This window comes from Ceratotherium simum, chromosome 34 (genome assembly GCF_057802395.1).
Source record: "Ceratotherium simum simum isolate JZ-2026a chromosome 34, ASM5780239v1, whole genome shotgun sequence".
NCBI lineage: Eukaryota > Metazoa > Chordata > Mammalia > Perissodactyla > Rhinocerotidae > Ceratotherium > Ceratotherium simum.
In genome coordinates this window covers 5,516,418-5,535,753 of record NC_141933.1, presented here as the reverse complement: position 1 = coordinate 5,535,753, position 19,336 = coordinate 5,516,418, and the positions used below count along the sequence as shown (strand labels likewise).

At 45.9% G+C, this 19,336-nt stretch overlaps 1 protein-coding gene and 1 non-coding gene across 9 annotated transcripts in view; one reads left to right on the top strand and one right to left on the bottom strand.

The window, feature by feature from the left end:
* Positions 1–1,730: 1,730 nt before the first annotated feature.
* On the bottom strand, positions 1,731–1,803 carry TRNAA-AGC (transfer RNA alanine (anticodon AGC)). Its single transcript has one exon. It is a non-coding gene; the product is annotated as a tRNA-Ala (tRNA).
* A 512-nt stretch (positions 1,804–2,315) lies between these two features.
* The window catches only part of PPP6R3 (protein phosphatase 6 regulatory subunit 3), a 140,650-nt gene continuing 123,629 nt past the window's right edge, over positions 2,316–19,336 (top strand). For 6 of the 8 annotated variants that reach the window (XM_087422524.1, XM_087422523.1, XM_087422522.1 and 3 more), the window contains exon 1: positions 2,316–2,416. The gene's annotated coding sequence lies outside the window, so the exon portion shown is untranslated. Of the gene's footprint in view, positions 2,417–6,997; positions 7,149–19,336 lie in introns of all 8 variants that reach the window. The other 2 variants (XM_087422519.1, XM_087422518.1) reach the window with 2 other exon arrangements.

The window sequence follows — 19,336 nt, the reverse complement described above, 5'->3', positions numbered from 1 at the left end:
ACTGTTCTGGGGGCCGGCCCCGTGGCTTAGCGGTTAAGTGCGCACGATCTGCTACTGGCAGCCCGGGTTCGGATCCGGGCGCGCACCGAGGCACCGCTTCTCCGGTCATGCTGAGGCCACGTCCCACATACAGCAACTAGAAGGATGTGCAACTATGACATACAACTATCTACTGGGGCTTTGGAGGAAAAAAAGGAGGAGGATTGGCAATAGATGTTAGCTCAGAGCCAGTCTTCCTCAGCAAAAAAAACAGGAGGATTAGCAATGGATGTCAGCTCAGGTCTGATCTTCCTCACAAACAAACAAACAAAGTACTGTTCTGGAGCTACCAGCAATGAACTCTTTCTAGAGAGTCTGCCTCCAGCCACAGGCTCTGCTGAGGGGGTAAGCTGGGGGAGAGGCATGTTTGCACTGGAGACCCAGCTCCCCAGTCGCTGGGGTTGACCCAACTCAAGCTGGGCTTCCCCGTTGGGCATGGGGGCTCAGAGAATCTGGGTCAGTGAGGTGGAGGGAGCTCAGGTCAGCTGGGACCAGTGCAAAGGGCAGAGGTGCAGGTGCAGAAAGATACCAGGCATCAGGAAGGCAGGCTGGTGGCCAACTCTGCTGGTCCTGACTTCTCCATGCTCACTGTCACTTTTCTTGGGCGGCAGCCTGGGGAAGCCTCCAGTAACACGCCCTGTCCTCCTCGAGCAGGAGTGGCCACCCCTGACCAAGCCATCACCACCAGTCAGCTGCCCTAAAGCCTGGGAAGGACCCACAAGCTCCCTGCATGGAGCCCCCTTGTCACTCCAGGCCCCTGCCCAACTGAGCATCCGGGATTGTTGGTTTCTCCCGGGCATGCTGGCGTTCTCAAGGCCCCGCACGACCCAGTCACTTCTGCCACCTCCTCTCTCTGCCATGTCCCTCTCCCACTGCAACCCAACCATGCCTGCCTCCCCAGCGCTCCAAAGCCCCTCCTTGAGGTCTCTGGTCTCCCTCTCTAGCACCTGGACCCAGGAGCTCATGCTCGGTCCTCCCTGTCCCGCGAGTTGAAATGCAACCTGCTCAGGAAGGGCGCCCACTACTGTTTTATTTACCACCTGCTTAGCACTACCTGGTGCGGCCCAGGTGGTGTCTGACCGTCCCCCACAGGCGGTCAGAGCCGGGACCCTCTGCTCCCCGTGCACGCCCGCAGGCTGGGCGCAGACCAAGTGCCCACGGGAAGGCTGCCCACGAATGAGCAGCTCCTCCTCTTCGGCAGCCACCAGCCCAAGCCTCCCCCGCCGCACGCACACCGGTGGGTGCGCGATTTTGCGTCCTGCTGAACCCCGGCTGGGTTTCACGCGGGCTAACCTCGCCTGCCCTTCTCAGTCCTCCGCCCACTTTCGCCCCCGGCTGATTGTCACGTGACCCTGGACGGCGCTCCGCATCCATTGAGGATCAAGGCAGGTTATTAGCAGTAAGTGCGTAAAGGTGAGCAGATGGTGGGCTACTCCTGGGTGTCCCCGCCCGGCCCTCTGCAGGAGGCAGGGAGGTGGCGGGGGCCCCGACGGGCATTGTGGAAGAAGCTCGTGTATCAATCCTTCCGTAGGGCAAAAGGGAGATCCCTGCAGTTCTCCTCTCTCGCGGTGGTGGCCCCCGCACAGCTAACTAAGGGCACACGGCCCCTCACTTTGACCCCACTCCTGGCACAGCCACCTTTTCTCGGTAAAGTGACCACGAAGGGCGACCGTCTTTATAAAATGCAGCCTTGGAGAATGCGGGCATCGATCCCGCTACCTCTCGCATGCTAAGCGAGCGCTCTACCATTTGAGCTAATTCCCCCTCTCAGGCCGGTTTCCGCCGCCGGAACACATTGTGGCTCACGTCATCACCGGTTTCCTCCAGGCCCTCCGGCTCGCCCGCCCGCCCGCCGGCCTCGCTCCCCCATTGGCTCCCCGGCAGCTCCCAGTTCCCGGGCCACGATTGGTTTGGCTCGATTTCATTTTAAAAAGCACTGGCTATCGGATTGGTGGTCTGAAGCGTCCGTCAAGCAGAGGCCCTGCTGTTGCTACGGCGTAGGGGAGACCCAGCCAGGTTGCGCCCGGTTTGATTTGCTTCTCCAGACTCCGGGGTCCTAGAGGTTCCGGATCCGTCAAGTCCATGGGAAAAGAATGCGCCCCTCGCGCTTGACGGACGGGGCCCGCCAGCCAATCGGAGTGGGGGCAACGGGGCCGCTGGGCGATCCAATAGGTCGCAGGGGGCGGGAGAGGGAGGCCAATGAGCGCGGAGCTGGGGGCAGGGGCAGGGCCGCGATTGGCTGCGAGGCGGCCGGGGGAGGGCGGGGGGAACTCAAGGCCTGCTTGATACGTCCGCCATTTTGGGCGCTTCGCTGATGGTGTCGGTGAGCGCGTTTCCCGCCTGAGCGCGACTAGCGGCGGGTCGCGGGCGCCTCCAGGTAAGGTGGGGGTGGGGCGGCGGCGCGGGCCGCGGCGCGGGGGGCGCGGGAGGCGCGGCGCGCGGGCGGCGGCTGCGGCGGGGCTCCTCTGCCCGGCCTCGGCGGCGCGGGGAGGAGCGCCCCGGCCCCCTCCTCCCCGGAATTCGCCGCCCGGCGGCCCGGGAGGCGCGGTGCCCGGGCTCCGGTCCCCGCTTGTCAGCCGGTCGTCCGCGGGCCGCGGGGTCCCTCCGGGCCGGGCGCCGGGGCGGGACGCGGCCGGGCGGCGAACTTTGCGCCCGCGCTGACGTCCGCGGCCTTGCGCGGCGGGCGGCGGGCGGCGGGCGGCGGGCGGCGGGCGGGGCGCGCCCTCACCGCCCGGCTCCTCCGCCCGCTCCGCCCGCCGCCCGGGCCCCGGGAACTCCCTTCGGCGCGGCCCGGAGCGGGGCCGGCGGCGGCGGCCGCTCGCCGGAGCCTCGCGAGGCCATTGTTGGACTCGGTTCTCCGGGAAACAAGTTCTGTGGGTTTCTGCTCCGCCGCCGCAGAGTCATTGGGAGCCACCGGCCCCGGCTCCGAGGGTTTAAATCGCCTCCCGAGCGGCTCTCCAACTCCGGGGTCGGGACTCGAGTGCGGCCCCGGGCACGGACGCTTCCCCGGCGAGTGTGAGCGAGGGGCTGGTCCTGCCGGGGCTCCGGGGACCTGCCTCTTAAAGAAGCCTCTCCGTGCGGGTTTGGGGGGCTCCTCCTGGAGCCTGCCGGCTCTGATCGCAGCTGGCCCCTCGGTCGCGGGTGCCCGGCAGGAGTCCTTGGGTGCATGTCTGCGTCCTGATGTTCCAGCGTCGGAGCTTCCTGTGATTTTCCCGGGACTTCTCCGCGGGTCGCCCGGAGCTTTGTTTATATTTTGCTTTTATGGGAGGGGCGCTCGGGAGCTGTTTCCTTTCATCCTCACGGCACTAGTTCTTGTGGAGTTTACTTCGGTTTTGTGCTCAAGGTCATGCTGCTGGTAGGCAGCAAGTGGGAAAGAGACGCCCGATTTCCAGCCGCTGGAGGGTCTCCTAGGAGGTGGTGGTGGCTGAGCTGTCCTCACTCTGGAGTTAGACTGCCCGGATTCAGATCTTGGCCTCACCGCTTTCTAGCTCTGTGACCTTGGACAAGTTACTGACCCTCTCTGCTTCCTCTGTAATGTGGGAATCATGAGAGTGTCTATCTCCTAAGTTTGCTGGGAAAATGAGTTAATACATGTGAAGCGGCTAGAAACGGTGCCTGCACGGAGAATCAGCTTAGTAATTAGTGGCTGTTATTAGTTTAAGTTTGATTTTTAAATGTTGACATACTATTAGGAAGTCAAATGAGTGTTTAAGCTCTGGCGCTTTGCGACTGTGTTTAGAAAGCTCTGTATATGTAAGAGTCAGTGGGGCTGAGGAAACGAATTGGAAGTTATTTTACTTTTTTCGGAGAAGAGTGGTTGAAGATTCACTGAATCACAAACGTTTCCTGGAGTTGTTAGTGGTGGTGTCTCAGAATGTTTTGTTTGAGAGGTGGTGAAATAAAGAAAGGCCCATCAGGTGCAAGTCAGATTCTGTCCCTCCTGTACTTTTGGATACTACTCCTGAATATGATTGGCCCCCACATCGGTATCTCCAGGGTTTTTCAGTGTACTGCTGGGTTATTATGGGGTCTGAAAGGTTACTGTGTATTGGAATATACTTCAGTGAAGATAATTTGGGAAATAGCTGTTGTCCTGGATGGGTCTTTGGGAGCTGTCTTGCTTTTCAGTGTGTCCCATCAGGGAGTCTAGAATATCCGACAAAGTGCCATCCACTCAGTCACACGTACACTCGCAGTGTTTAATTCCTGCCCTGTGCTCTTCTGCCTGGTATTGGAAACCATGCGCACCCTTCCCTTGGTACTACTTGTTTGGGCCCTGGCCTGCCTTATTGCTCTGGGGAGGTTTTATTTTGATAGACTCAGGCTTAAGTAGAGATGAGCATCTTGCTGGTGTAACTTACTCAAGAACAGGAAGAAGATTGTTTTGGATTAGAAAACTAGGTTTTGTGTAAAGTATAGCAAAACAAAAGAAAGTCTTGCTAGTTTCAGTTAACTACTTGAGAATTTGGGAATCAGACCACATAGTTGGGCAGAAAATGAAGAGTAATAAAATTAAGACTCAACAGGGTGAGGTTTGCTTATCTTCTTTAAAAGAAATTTTTGCATGGATTTGGTACAAAGGTAATGTGCTTATTACACATAAAACATCTCATCCTTAAAACGTTATTTGTCAGAATCGGTATTTAGTTTGTTTCTGTGATAAACTTGTATCTTTCAGTTTTATGTTTTGGATATTTGAGAGGCAATCTGAGTGTGGATTGGTCTAAAATTTTACGATGTTTTATTACCCTTAAGAAGACCAAATGATAGTGACAGTGAAGCTCTTCTAGCTATCTGCTCAACTACAACTCAGCACTGAGTCTATTTCATAAAAAGCACAGGAGGCTGTGGTTTGATCCTCCTCACATGTCAGTGTCTGAGCCCCACTGTGGCCTGTGTAGTGTCAGCTACTTTTATGTGAGACGGACTGAAAAAATAGATTTGGCCTCTTTAGCTTAAGCAGCTTTCTGATTTCTTCCCTTTCTTAAGAGGACCTCAAATGATTGGTTTTTGATTTATTTTAGATCAGTGGTTCTCAACTGGGGGGCGATTTTGCACCCCAGAAAAACATTTGGCAATGTCTGGAGACATTTTTCTTGTGACACCTGTGGGGGTGGGCAGTGTGCTACTTGCTTCTAGAAGGTAGAGACCAGGGATGCTGCTAAGCATCCTGTAATGCACAGGACAGCACCGTTCTTCCCCTGGCACAACAAAAAAATTATCCAGCCTCAATATCAGTAGCGCCGAGGTCGAGAAGCCCTCCTCTATTTAGATAGATGCTAGACTGGCCTGCATGAGAATTGTTTGGGACACTTTTTAAGACCATGGATGATGGACCCCACCTCTGGAACTTTACAGTGGGATTGAGAATATATTTTTAAATCTTTTTTTTTGTGAGGAAGATCAGCCCTGAGCTAACATTCATGCCAATCCTCCTCTTCCTCTTTTTGCTGGGGAAGACTAGCCCTGGGCTAATATCTGTGCCGATCTTCCTCCACTTTATATGGGACGCTGCCACAGCATGGCCTGACAAGCGGTGCGTCGGTGCACGCCCAGGATCCGAACCTGGGCCGCCAGCAGCGGAGCGCGTGCACTTAACTGCTCCGCCACAGGGCGGGCCCCGAGAATATATTTTTAAAAAGCTCCCCAGGTAATACTGCAGTGCACCTAGGTTTCGGAACCGCTGTTCTAGAGCACAGGTTTTAGGGACTAGTTGTGGGTCAAGGAATCCTTCGGGTGACCTGTGAGCTCTGTCACAGCAGTACCTGCACCTGCCTTGGAGGTTACTTAGTAGTGGGGAGAGATGGTATATGTATGTTATTTTCAGTGGCTCAAAGACTGAACTTTAAAGGAAATGTTAAATGAGTCAATTTTAGAAAATAATTTAGAAACTTTTTTTCCTTTACCTCATGAAAATACATGACCGTATTTGCCGAAATGTAGCAGTGCCCTCGGGTGTTAGGGTTGTTGTCTCCTGTGCTAAATAACCTTATACTTCTGTGATTTTTGAGTTTTGTATCTGTTGCTCTCATCCTGTCAGTCAGCTGTCACTTCTGTTTTTAGATGCCAGCTTCATTGTCTTTCTTTTGTAAATGAAGGCCTATTTGCAGAGAGTTAGCCCTGGATCGGATTTCCACTTCTGCCCTTTGAGGGCGAGAGAGAGGCATACTCAGTGCTCCACCTTCAGCCCAGTGACCCTTGCCCGCTAGTAAAGGGGGCTGCTGGGTGCCCTGGACTCTGACCCACATGGGTGAGTGTTCTTCCTCCTGGCAGGTGAGGGCAGCAGTGAGAGAAGGGCAGAGATCCTTTTCTCACACCTACTTACAGTCTAGATTATCCAGTTTATGGAATGGAAGAATGTTAGTGTAAAAACTGGATACATTTTCAGCCACTGAATGTTAATATCTGGACATATGAAAGAGAGAAGGTCATGGAGGCATGTTCTAATCCTTCATCCTGAAATTTGGCCTATGGCCATGTTGAGAATGACAAGCGACCCCTCCCCCCGTCTAATTCTTCTAATTGACCTTTATTTGATCAGCAAATATATTAATTGAGTCCTTATTCTGCCGGGAACTGTATTAGGGATTCACTCATGAACGGGCACTTAAGGACTTGCTGTCTAGAGGGAGAGGCAGCAATTACAAAAGAGGTGTAGTTTTGGCTGGGAGACCAGATAAGGAAGCTTGTTTGTACATGGTGTAAGGAAGTAGGCTCTTAGTGAGAGGCCTGGAGTCCTCAGGGGAAAGAGCTTGGGTTTGCTGGGTGGGTGGCGGAGATTGCCAGAAGTCTCTCGCCAAAGATAAAATAGACCTTCGTTTCTCATGTGTATTTAATGGTTACTTTGACTTGCCTTCTGGGTTTGGTGTGTCTTAAAAAGCAATGTGGTTTTTCCTATGCAAGTGAAGCATGTAATGACAGATAGGATTGATCTGTACTATTGTCTTTTGCTCCACAGACGTTGGTTGTCATTCGCTCAGACTTGAAGCACTGACTCGTTCCATACCATCAGAGGCTTGATGTAGGTTCGCGCTAGACATCTTGAGCATCGTTGGAATCGATGGTGCTTCCTGTGGGGATGAGTTTTTCCTGCTGCACTCTGGATCTAGGTTGACTGGAGATTTGTTTTTATGGCCTTTTGACTTTGGCTTAGGTTTAGTTGCCACGGAAACCCTCTTTCTTCCTCTCTCCCTCCCCCTTTATTTTTCTTTATTGGGAGAGGGAAGATAGTTACTAGTCGGATCAATACCCAGTTTATTTCAGATTTTGAATGATTATCGTCATCTGCATACCAGATAGCTTGGCTAGGTGGTGAAGAAGCAAGTAAAAGGGAATCTTGGCAGTGCTCGAAAGGCTTCTTGCCTTAACTGGGACATTTTCATGTCACAGACTCAGCAAAGTTCTGGGTTTACTCTGAGTAGAGGCGGTTTACTACTTGGCACTTATAGCTGGCTAGTATTGACTTGTTTTATAAGTATTAGTGAAGACTACATAGTCGACTGTGAATTTGTATGAATAAAGTTTGATAGGTCCTGAACATCTTTTTACTGATATAAGGAGGCTCGGATTTTGTACTTCTCAGTGACTCTGGAGAAAACTAGGGTTTTGTTAGTTCCAGATTTTCTTACAGTGGGAATATATATTGACTTGGAATGGTTTGTGTGCCCCAAAGGTTGACTGCCATGAAGTCTGGTGGCCCAAAGGAAAGATGAATGAAAGATTGTTTTTTGGAACATTTGAGAGCAGAACTAAAAAGGCTGCAGAAAAATAAAAATAAAAAGCCTGCAGAAACAAGAGTATGCCTGACTGTTGAGTCGGACTTGGAGAAAGCTGTGCGGATGGCTGGTTGGAGCCTGGGGTTCCTGTACCTGGATGTAATCTGAACAACAGTGCTGGCGTGAGAGACACACTTGGACAGGAGGAGAAAGGCGCACTCACCTGAGCACTCATGGCCCTGTGAGACCCTAATCAGGGTGGCTGTGTTACCCTGCCCACAAGGCACCCTCCGTGGTGGCCTAGTGGAGGTAGTAGACACTGGCTGGACCTTGGTGAAATCTGAGCTTTCCGTCCCCAGATGGGGGCAGTGGCGGGAGGAACACTGACAAGTATTGACTTGATTGGCCATTTGGGGCTTCCTTTCATGAGAATCATGATTTTGGAGCTGAAGCAGAACTTAGAGGTCGTTGATTCTTAGAGAAAAATTTGGGCCATGCTGGAGAATGGACCTGTAGGCAGCTGAGAAATCTCAGTTCCTGGGGGATTCCTTAGAGTTTTGGTGGCCCCACTAGACCATAATTTGAAGTGCCATTTGTTTGGAGAATGACATCACAGCTGGATCTCACTGAACATGAAGAGTAAATGCTCAGCTTCTGAGTTATTTCCTTTGGGTGGTAGTACATGTCAGTTTTTGTTGTTGTAGTAGATGAGGGGGTAGTGTCTCCCAGTTTTCTTTTATTGCCGTAGACACACAGGGTTTCTGTTGCCTGTGGGCAGTGGGTAGGTCTCAGCTGCCTGCGAGTTGAGACCCTGCCCCTTCCGATTAACCAGTACTCTTTGGATGACTGCCCTTTCCCCTGTGGACCTCTTGTCCTCACTTTATGACACTCTTAGATGGGTTCAACAACCATGCATTTGGCGCCTATCATGGGCGTAGTTTAAGCTAAGGGAGTTTTCACAGATTAGTACCTGTTCTCTCCCTAGTTCAGAGTATGTTGTGGAGGTCAAGAGTGCGCAGGGCCTAAAATAGCTGGCTTTGTGTTCCGGCACCCACGGTCTTCCAGCTCTGTGATTCTAATCTTAGATGACATCTCTGTTCCTTAATTTCCTTATCTGTGAAATGAATACTGAATATAAACTAATGAGCACAGTGCCTAGCACAGAGTAATATTTCTATTAATATTATTACTGTTATCAGTCTTATTCCTAATGACAAGAGAAGTAGGTACAGAAATGACTCTAATATCAGGTGCAGTGAATGCCCTGAAGAAGTGAAACGGCGTATTATGGGATCCTAGAGGATGTGTGAGGTCTAACTAGCTGCTCCGGAGAAGTTCACATGTACAGGGGATGGTGATACGGGTCGGTGGAGGTTATGGAGTTAGTGTTTATCTGCAAGTTGTTTTTTTTTTTCCAAGTTTGGATTATGTTATATATGTTGTACTCACATAAATGTGATAATATTTCCTTACTTTGGCAGGAGTTGAGATCATAAGTTTGAGGTTTTGCACTTTGCTTTCTAAAACATTCTTTAAAATTTCTGTTTCTTTCTGGCACTTATGACATTATAAGGAAACTCGTTTGCTTCGGAGTCTCCCGTGTTATATGGAACTGTATTTTTTCAGTGTACTGTGCTGTTGAAGAAAATCACATCAGCCTTGAGGGATCAGTGTATTTTAACAGCTGATTGGATCTTTTTTATTTTGCACTTAATTTCTTTACAAATTCCACATTATAACCAGACAACTCTTTTCTGTAAAGGGCCAGTTAGTAAATATGTTAGACTTTGTGGGCTATTTGGTCTCTATAACTACTCAACTCTTCCATGGTGGTGTGAAAGCAGCCATAGACAACATGTAGCAGTGAAGATGGCTGTCTTCCCATGACATCTTATTTACAAAAACAGGTGGTAGGCTGGATTTGGCCTCTTCTCCTCTAGTCTTATTTTTTTTTAATTTATTTTATTTTATTTTATTTTTTTTCAAATTGTTTTTCACTTAACTTTTTTTTTGGTGAGGAACATTGTCGCTGAGCTAACATTTGTGCCAGTCTTCCTCTGTTTTGTATGTGGGGCGCCACCACTTGACGAGTGGTGTGTAGGTTTGCATCCGGGATCCGAACCCGCGAACCTCAGGTCGCCAAAGCAGAGTGCGTGATCCTCACCACTACGCCACTGGGGCGGCCCCTTTAATCTATTTTTTTAATTTTAATTTTTAATGAGGTCATATATTCAAAGACTACATATCAGTATGTGTACAGATATTGAATGTTAAAACCAACAATCGTGTACCCACTAAGCAGCTTAAGAAATGGAATGTTACCACTACCTTTGGCTCCCTTGTGTCCTCCTCTGACCAGCCCTTTCTTCTTCTGACCTCCCCAAGGCCTGCACTACCCTGCATGTATCTGTTTCTTGCTTGACTTTATGGTGTTGCCATCTGTGAATGTATCCTTATATAATATAACTTAATTTTTGCATGTCTTTAAACTATATATATTGAATCACTTTGTTTTGTTGCCCCCCCCCATTTTTTGAGATTCATTTATTCAAATGTTTGAGTACTTCTTTTTTTTTTTTTTTTAATTTTATTTATTTATTTTTTTCCCCCAAAGCCCCAGTAGATAGTTATATGTCATAGTTGCACATCCTTCTAGTTGCTGTATGTGGGATGTGGCCTCAGCATGGCCGGAGAAGCGGTACATCGGTGCGCGCCCGGGATCCGAACCCCGGGCCGCCAGCAGTGGAGCGCGTGCACTTAACCACTAAGCCACCGGGCCGGCCCAATGTTTGAGTACTTCTCTGTGTTATCTTCTTTTTTTTTTTTTTAAAGATTTTATTTATTTATTTATTTTCCCCCCAAAGCCCCAGTAGATAGTTGTATGTCATAGCTGCACATCCTTCTAGCCGCTGTATGTGGGACGCAGCCTCAGCATGGCCGGAGAAGCAGTGTGTCAGTGCGCTGGGATCCGAACTCCGGCCGCCAGCAGCGGAGCACGCGCACTTAACCACCAAGCCACGGGGCCCGCCCAATCTGTGTGTTATCTTCTGATGCTGGGTGTATCAGCAGTGAGCAGAGCAGACAGAACTCTCCCTGCCCTCGTGGAGCTTACATTTTTGTGGGGAAAGACAGATAATAGATAAGCCAAAGATACAACAGTCAATGGTGATACAGCAGAGAGAAAGAGAAAGCAGGGGAACAGGTGGATGGTCAGGGTGGGCCTCCCTGAGAGGGGAGCTCTGAGCAGAAGGAGCTGAGGGAGGGAGTGGGGTGGGAGGAGCCTTATAGACAGGGAGTCCTGCAGAGGTGCTAAGAAAGTTATGCCTGCTGGGTTGGAGGACAGTAGAGAGGCCAGCTGGTTGGAGGGAGAGCCTGGAGAGTGGCAGGAGATAAGGTCAGTGGGGGTGGGGAGGGCTTGGGAGCAGGCCATTGTTAGGATTTTGTCTTTTTCTCTGAATGAGATGGGCATTGTAGTGTTTTGAGCAGAGGTGTGACTTGAGATCTGATTTATGTTTTTAGAAAGTCCCCCTGACGCTGTGTTAAGAATAGCTGCCCCCCCCCGCTGCCGGAAGGATCTAGCCGAGCGATAGTGGCAGCTCAGACAAAGGGGAAACAGGGAGTGGAAGTGAGAAGTGGTTGGATTCTGGACACCTCTTGAAGGGAGAGCCAGCGGGGCTGTACTGACACGGCGAGCATGGGTGTGAAAGCTGAGTGAAGAGTGGCACCGGGGATTTTTGCTTGTGGTGGGAGTTGCCATTTTTGAAGAAAGGGAAGACTCAGGAAGGCGCAGGTTGTGGAGGTAAGATCAGGAGTTGGGTTTGGACATGTTAAGTTGTGAGGCTTTTAGAGAGCCAACTGGAGACATGTAGTAGGATTATGGCGTTTGGAGTTGAGGGGAGAGGTCTGGGCTGAAGACGAATAAGAGTCTTGAGTGTTTTGATGACACTTAAAAGTCCTGAGGTTGAGTGAGAACACAGAGAAATGAGGGCTGAGTCAGCAAGGAAGACGGGGCAGCCTCTTGAGGCAGAGGAGGACCAGGCCTGTGTTGCATCTATGAAGCCAAGGAAAGTGTTGTCATGGGGGTGGGAGTGAGACCCTGTGCCCAGCGCTACTGCTGTGATGTCAAGAAAAATGAGGGCCAAGACTTCTCCAGTGGATAGGGCAGCACAGAAGTCATGGATGAACGTGACAAGAGCAGTTCCCACACGGTGGCTCGGGAAAAGCCTGGAAGGGAGGGTTCAGGAAGGGTTGAGAGAAGAGGATGGCAAATAGAGGAAGCTCTTTCGTGGGCACAGGCCACGGCGCTGAAGGGAGATTTGGGACCCTGAGAAGGTTTTGTTGAGATGGGAGAAATTACAGCATTTTTGTAATGTTGGGGGGAAATGATTCTGTATGGAGTGGACAGCTTGAAGCGGGAGAGGGGACTCTTGCTGGAGCTGTGTTCTTGGGAAGGCAGCAGGGAAGGGGCCTTGGTAAGAGGAGAGAGAGAGCAGAGTAGGGGGCTGGGATAGTGGGAGCATGTGGTCATTTTCTTCCTTTTTTTTTTCCACTTAGTCAAATAGGAAGAAGTTATCAACAGTCAGTGAAAACGAGGTTGAGTAGGGTCTAGTGGGGTGTAAGAAGAGAGAAAGTATGGAATATTCTATGGGAAAGTAAGAACGTGAATGGATTAGCAACGTGGAGTGGCTTACTGGAGGGGAGCAATCCTGAGTTTAAAGTGTGTTGTGTAGCAGCGGTTGTGTTCTTAGCTGAAGCAGAGTAAGCAGTGTTGCAGTTGTGTTGGAATTGTGGTTTTCCCCAAGCAAAAGTGGCAAAGCAAGAGCAGGTCAGGGAGTGATTATGAGGCCTGGGATTGAAGCTGGGAAGGGAGGGAGGTGAGGGCCTGCAGAGAGCGAGGTTTGTCCTCATTGATGCATGTTGCTGTAGTTTATAACTTTTCACTTCTGTGTTCTATTTCAGGCTGAATATGTCTCATTTTATTCTTTGCCCTATCACTGGAGGATAGGATTGTTTCCAGTACAGAAACAGTGCTGCTTTGAACAAGTGCAAAAATGTTTCTCCCGGGTATAAACCTTGGAGAGGATTGCGGGCTAATGGGACCTACACGTCTTTAACTTTAGTAAATGGTGCAAATTGTTTTCCAAAATGGTTGTACCAATTTACCCTCCTACCAGCACTGCTCTTCTACATCCTTGTCAACCCTTGGTATTGTCAGACGTTTTTATATTTGCCAATTTGGTGGGTGTGAACTTTTAGCTTATTTTTTAAAAATAATAGCTTTATTGAGATATAATTCACATATCATGCAATTCACCCGTTTAAAGTGCGCAGTTTAATGGGTTTTAGTATATTCACAGAATTGTGTAATGATCACCACAATCTAATTTTAGAACATTTTCATCACCCCAAAAAGAAACCTTGTACCCGTTAGTAGCCACTTCCTATTTCTACCTAACCCCTAGGCAACCACTAATACACTTTCTCTTTCTGTAGATTTGCCTGTTCTGGATATTTCACATAAATGGAATCATGCGATATGCGATCCTTTGTGTCTGGCTTCTTCACTTAGCATGATGTCTTCAGGGGTCATTCACGTTGTAGCGTGTATCAGTATTAGCACTTCATTGCTTTTTATTGCCGAATAACCTTCCATTGTGTGGATATACCACGTGTTATTTATCCATTCATCAGTTGATGGACATTTGGGTTGTTTCCACTTTTTGACTTTTATGAATAATACTGCTATGAGCATTTGTCTACAAATCTTTGGGTGAACATGTGTTTTTATTTCTCTTGGTATATCCTTAGGAGTAGAATTGTTGGGTAATGTAACTCGATGTTTAACATTTTGAAGAACCACCAAACTGTTTTCCAAAGTGGCTACATCATATTACATTTCTACCAGCACTATATCAGAGTTCCAGTTTCTCCATGTCTTTGTCAACATTTATTATTTTTCGTTTTTTAAAAAATTATAGCCATCCTAGTGGGTGTGAAGTGTAGTATCTCATTATGGTTTTGATTTGCCTTTCCCTAATGACTAATGTTGTTGAGCATCTTTTCGTGTGCTTATTGGCTATTTGTGTATCTTCTTTAGAGGAAAGTCTATTCAAGTCCTTTGCTTACTTTTATTAATTAATTTATTTTTGCATGATTTTAATGTTTTTTTTCCCTCTGATTACTAATGAAGTTGAGCATCTTTTTGGCTATTTGGATTTCCACTTTTGTGAAATGCCTGTTTATGTCTTTTTTTTTTTCTATTGAGTTGTTTGTTTTTCTTATTTGTAGGCGTTTAATAATCTTTTATTAATTATCTGTGTGACAGATATCTTTTCCCAGTTTGTGACTTGTCTTTTTATTGTGTTTATGGAAGTTTTTAAAAAAGTAAATGTTTATTGAAAGCGTGGAATAAATGGACAAAAAAGGATCTCAGTGTCTTCTGATCTTTTCTGGTGGCCCTCATACTACCCAGGTAGAAGAGGAAATTGATTTTTGGTTTATAGGTAGTTGTCTTTTAAAAAGTTTTATGGTTTTTCTCTTTACAAAGTCTTGCACATCTTTTGTTAGATTTATTCCCTGGGTACTTTATAGTTTTTGTTGCTGTTGTAAATGATTTCTTTTTATGTTAAATTTTGTATTTGCTGGTAAATGGAAATGCAGGTGGCTTTATATGCAGCTCATATGCAGTAACTTCTGTAACTTAATCATTTGCCTGTGGACTCTTTTGGGGGTTTTATGTAGATAATCATCTCATCTTTGAATATGGACAGTTCATTTCTTTCCATTCTTTTTACTTTTTCTATCTTATTCCGGTCTTATTGCACTGCTTCAGGACAGCCGTTACAATGGAGAATATAAACGGTAATGGCAGGCATCATGCCATATTCCTGGTTTTAAAGGAGATGCACTTATCTTTCATCATTAAATGTATAGGTACTTTGTGTTTGTTTGTTTCCTTTAACAGGTTGAGGAAGAGTCCTTCAATCTTAGTTTATGGAGAATTACAAAAATCACAAATGGGTATTGAATTTAATTGAATCTACTTTCTGCATCTATTGAGATGATGATATGATTTTTCCCCTTTAATCTCGTAATGTGAAAAATTGCTCTAAAAGGTAATATTGAAATTAACTTTATGTTTCTGGGATAAATCCAGCTTGATTATGACATATTCCTTAAAAAAAAGCTGTATTTTTTTTTTTTTGGTATGTGTTTTTTGTCTGTTTTTGACTTGCTGATATCTTAGGATTTATGTATCTATGTTCATTGGTAAGATTGGTCTGTAATTTTCCTTTTTTGTGTCAACCTTAATGAGTTTTATCATCAAGGTTATTTTAGTCTAATAAAATGAGTTGTAGTATTTCCTCCTCTTTATTCTCTCAGAGAGTTTATATGTAAAATTGGAATTATCTGTTCCTTCAATGTTTGGTAAAACTTACTTGTAAAACCATTGGGGCCTGATGTTTTCAGTCTGAGATTTTAAAATGACTGATTGGTTGCTTTAATAATTACAGGATCATTAGAGGCTTTTTTTTTCTTGAGTCACAATTGGTAATTTACATTTTTCTAACATTTGTTTATGTTGTCTGCATTTTCATATATATTGGCATAAAATTCTAATTTCTTATCTTTGAATCTCTGCCTTATTTGTAATTAGTCACTAATATTAATCATATTTTATATTAAAAGTATTTTTTTACTTTGACTAATAAATGAAAAAGAGACCATCAGAAACAAAGGAGGCATCAAGGGACACAGTGGCCTGTAGGCTGGGCTAGGGTTGGAACTCATTTTATGACACTGGTTAGCAGACCCTGTAATTGTGTTCCTGCTTCTGCCACAGCCCTCCTAGAGGAAGGTTAGGGGGTTTGGTCCCAGCACTGCTGACCCCGGGGGTGAAGAGTTAATAATCTACTTTTAGTCCTATCCCAGTAATTTCCATTGAGGCCAAGGAGTTTGAAATGCATAGACAATATAACTATTGTTTTCATCAAACTTCAAAAAATAAAGCTTGATAATCTTCCCAGGCAATGAGGAAAGAATGAGAAAGGATTGTAGAGGGCATGGGGTAGAGAGAGAGCCAGTTTAGCAGAATTGTTGTGAGGATTTAAAAATAAACACTACTGGGCATGTTTGTGTTTATCCCCAGAAAAAAGTAGAGTACGTTCCTGCCATTGACGTTTTTGTCAGGCCTCCAGTTGTGCAGCACTTGGCCTCAGTTAAACCGAACTGCCTGTGCCCATGCCCCCTACCTGCCTTACTCTGGGTAGGTGTCACTTGGGTCTCTTCCTATTTTGTTTGTCCAGTGCCTGTTATTACACTTGTCACTTGTGCTTGATTAATTACATGCATTACTTTTAACTTTTTCCCTCAAGATGAGTGTGGGATGTTCATCTTTCATATGAAGAAGCAATCTCTGGGAGGGAGGCAGTCTAGCCAGAAGGGTTTGGAGGAAGGGTCGTTAACATTGATGAGAACTGGATTGGAACCCTGGTTTGATAAACACTGACTAGCTCTCTGACTTCGGGCAAATTATTTCACCTTTCTAAGCCTCAGTTGTTTCATTTGTAAAATGGAAATAGTAATAAAATTCTCCCTTTTTCAAAGAACGTAACTTTGGATAATTTGAATTTGTGGGATTTTTTGCAAGTGTTCTAATGTAGAAGTCATAAACTTGCACAGAACAAGTGATTAAGGCCAGGCTGACTTTGTTAATGATTCTTAGCTTATTTTATGAACTCTTTTATTGGCTTTGGTTTTGAAATCTTGACTCGAGGTAGGATATTGTGAATTTTTCTTTTTTATTCTATTGCCATATTTCTGTTTGGAATAGGAAATCTTAGTTTTTTTTTAAAAAACTACTAAATGTGTGATTTTATTTGCTTTGAAAATAAGTAAAATTGTACATATGACTAAAATCTCTTCTGAATACCTTCTCCCAATTATTTTCTACTTTCTGCTGTTTATAGCTTTGTGTCTACCTTCTTGATTTCTTTTTTCTATGTGTTTGCATACTTATCTATGTGCTTATAGAAACGGTATAGTTTTGGGAATGTGTACTTTTTTAACTTACTCATCACTTTTCACCGAGTCCCATACAGTATGTAGAGATCTGTCTCATTCTTTTTAATTGCTGCATACTGAAAGTGTACTTTAGGGCCGGCCCTGTGGCTTAGCAGTTAAGTGCGCGCACTCTGCTGCTGGCGGCCCGGGTTCAGATCCTGGGCATGCACCGACGCACCGCTTCTCCGGCCATGCTGAGGCTGCGTCCCACATACAGCAACTAGAAGGATGTGCAACTATGACATACAACTACCTACTGGGGCTTTGGGGAAGAAAAAAAGGAGGAGGATTAGCAATAGATGTTAGCTCAGAGCTGGTCTTCCTCAGCAAAGAGGAGGATTGGCATGGATGTTAGCTCAGGGCTGATCTTCCTCACAAAAAAAAAAAAAAAAGAAAGTGTACTTTATAGCTGTTTCCCATATCAGTGGGCTTTAGGTTTTTTTGTTTTAATCATAAACAGTTCAGCTTGCTTTTAGTTTGGTGTAATAAAGCATTTTGTTCTTACAAGCTTTCAGAAGTACAGTGTTTGGTGCAGTAATAGGTAAAATACACAATTGTAAGCTGGATTCTTTTGCTTTTTGTCTTTTCATGTAAAGTACAACTGTTAAACAGTGGAAAGAAATCTTTTTTTAGAAAGCTTTTCTATTTGTCTTCTTTTCAAATGACGTATGATGTATGTGATATTGTTTTTAAGCTCCATTATAAATGAATAGTTATTTAGCAAATCTTGTCTTTTTTATTGTAAAATATACATAAAATTTTCATTTTAACAACTTTTAAAATTAATAAACTCTATTTCATAGAGCAGTTTTAGGTTCACTGCAAAATTGAGCCAAACGTACAGAGTTCCCATTTACCTCTTTTCCCCCGCCCCTCCCCCAACCTCCCCCACTATCAGCATTGGTACCAGAGTGGTACATTTGTTATAATCCATGAACCTACATTGACACATCATTATCACACAAAGCCCACAGTTTACATTTGGGGTCACTCTTTTTTTTTTTTTTTTTTTTTTTTTTTGGTGAGGAAGATTAGCCCTGGGCTAACATCTGTTGCCAATCCTCCTCTTTTTTGCTGAGGAAGATTGGCCCTGAGCTAAAATCTGTGCCCATCTTCCTCTATTTTATGTGGGACGCCTGCCACAGCATGGCTCGACAAGCAGTGCATAGGTCCACGCCCGGGATCCAAACCTGCAAACCTCGGGCCGCCGAAGCGGAGCGTGCCAACTTAAGCACTATGCCATTAGGCCGGCCCTGGGGTTCACTCTTGGTGGTGTACGTTCGATGGGTTTTGACAAATGTGTAATGACATGTGTATCCACCATTGTAGTATCCTACAGAATAGTTTCACTGCCCTAAAATCCTCTGTATTTTGCCTGTTCATCCCTGCCTCACACTTAACCCCTAACAACCACTGATCTTCTTACTGTCTCCATAGTTTTGCCTTTTCCAGAATGTCGTGTAGATGGAATCATACAGTATGTGGCCTTTTCAGATTGGCTTCTTTCACTGAGTAATTGCATTTGTGTTTCCTCCATGTCTTTTCATGAGTTGAGAGCTCGTTCTTTTTAGTGCCTAGCGATGTTTCATTGTCTGGACAGACCACAGCTTGTTGATCCACTCAGCTACTGAAGGACATCTTGGTTGCCTCCAAGTTTTGGCAGTTATGAAAAAAGCTGCTATAAACATCTGTGTGCAGGTTTTTGTGTGAACATAGTTTTCAGTTCATTTGAGTAAATACCAAGGAGCACGATTGCTGAAATGTTATGGTAAGAGAATGTTTAATTTTGTAAGAAACTGCCAAATTTTCTTCCCAAGTGGCTGTATCATTTTGCATTCCCACCAGCAATGAATGAGAGTTCTTGTTACTCCAGAGTCTCGTCAGCATTTGGTGTTGTCAGTGTTTTGGATTTTGACCATTCTAATAGGTGTGTAGTGGCATCTCATTGTTGTGCTCATTTGCAGTTCCCTATTGACATATGGTATTGAACGTCTATTCATATGCTTATTTGTCATCTGTATATCTTCTTTGGTGAGGTGTCTGTTCAGGTTTTTGGCCCATTTTTGAGTTGTTCATTTTCTTTTTTTTGTGAGGAAGATTAGTCCTGAACGAACATCCAATGCCAGTCTTCCTCTTTTTTTTGCTGAGGAAGATTGGGCCTGGGCTAACATCTGTGCCCATCTTCCTCTACTTTATATGAAACACCGCCACAGCATGGCTTGACAAGTGGTTCGTTGGTCCGCGCCTGCGATCTGAACCTGCAAACCCCAGGCCGCTGAAGCGTAGCCTGTGAACTTAACCACTGTGCCACTGGGCTGGCCGGTTCATTTTCTTACTGTTGAGTTTTAAGAGTTCTTTGTATATTTTGGATAACAGTTCTTTACCAGATGTATTTTTTGCAAATATTTTTTCCCAGTCTGTGGCTTGTCTTCCCATTCTCTTGACATTGTCTTTTGCAGGGCAGAGTTTTTAATTTTAATGGCATCCAGCTTATCAATTATTTCTTTCATGAATTTTAC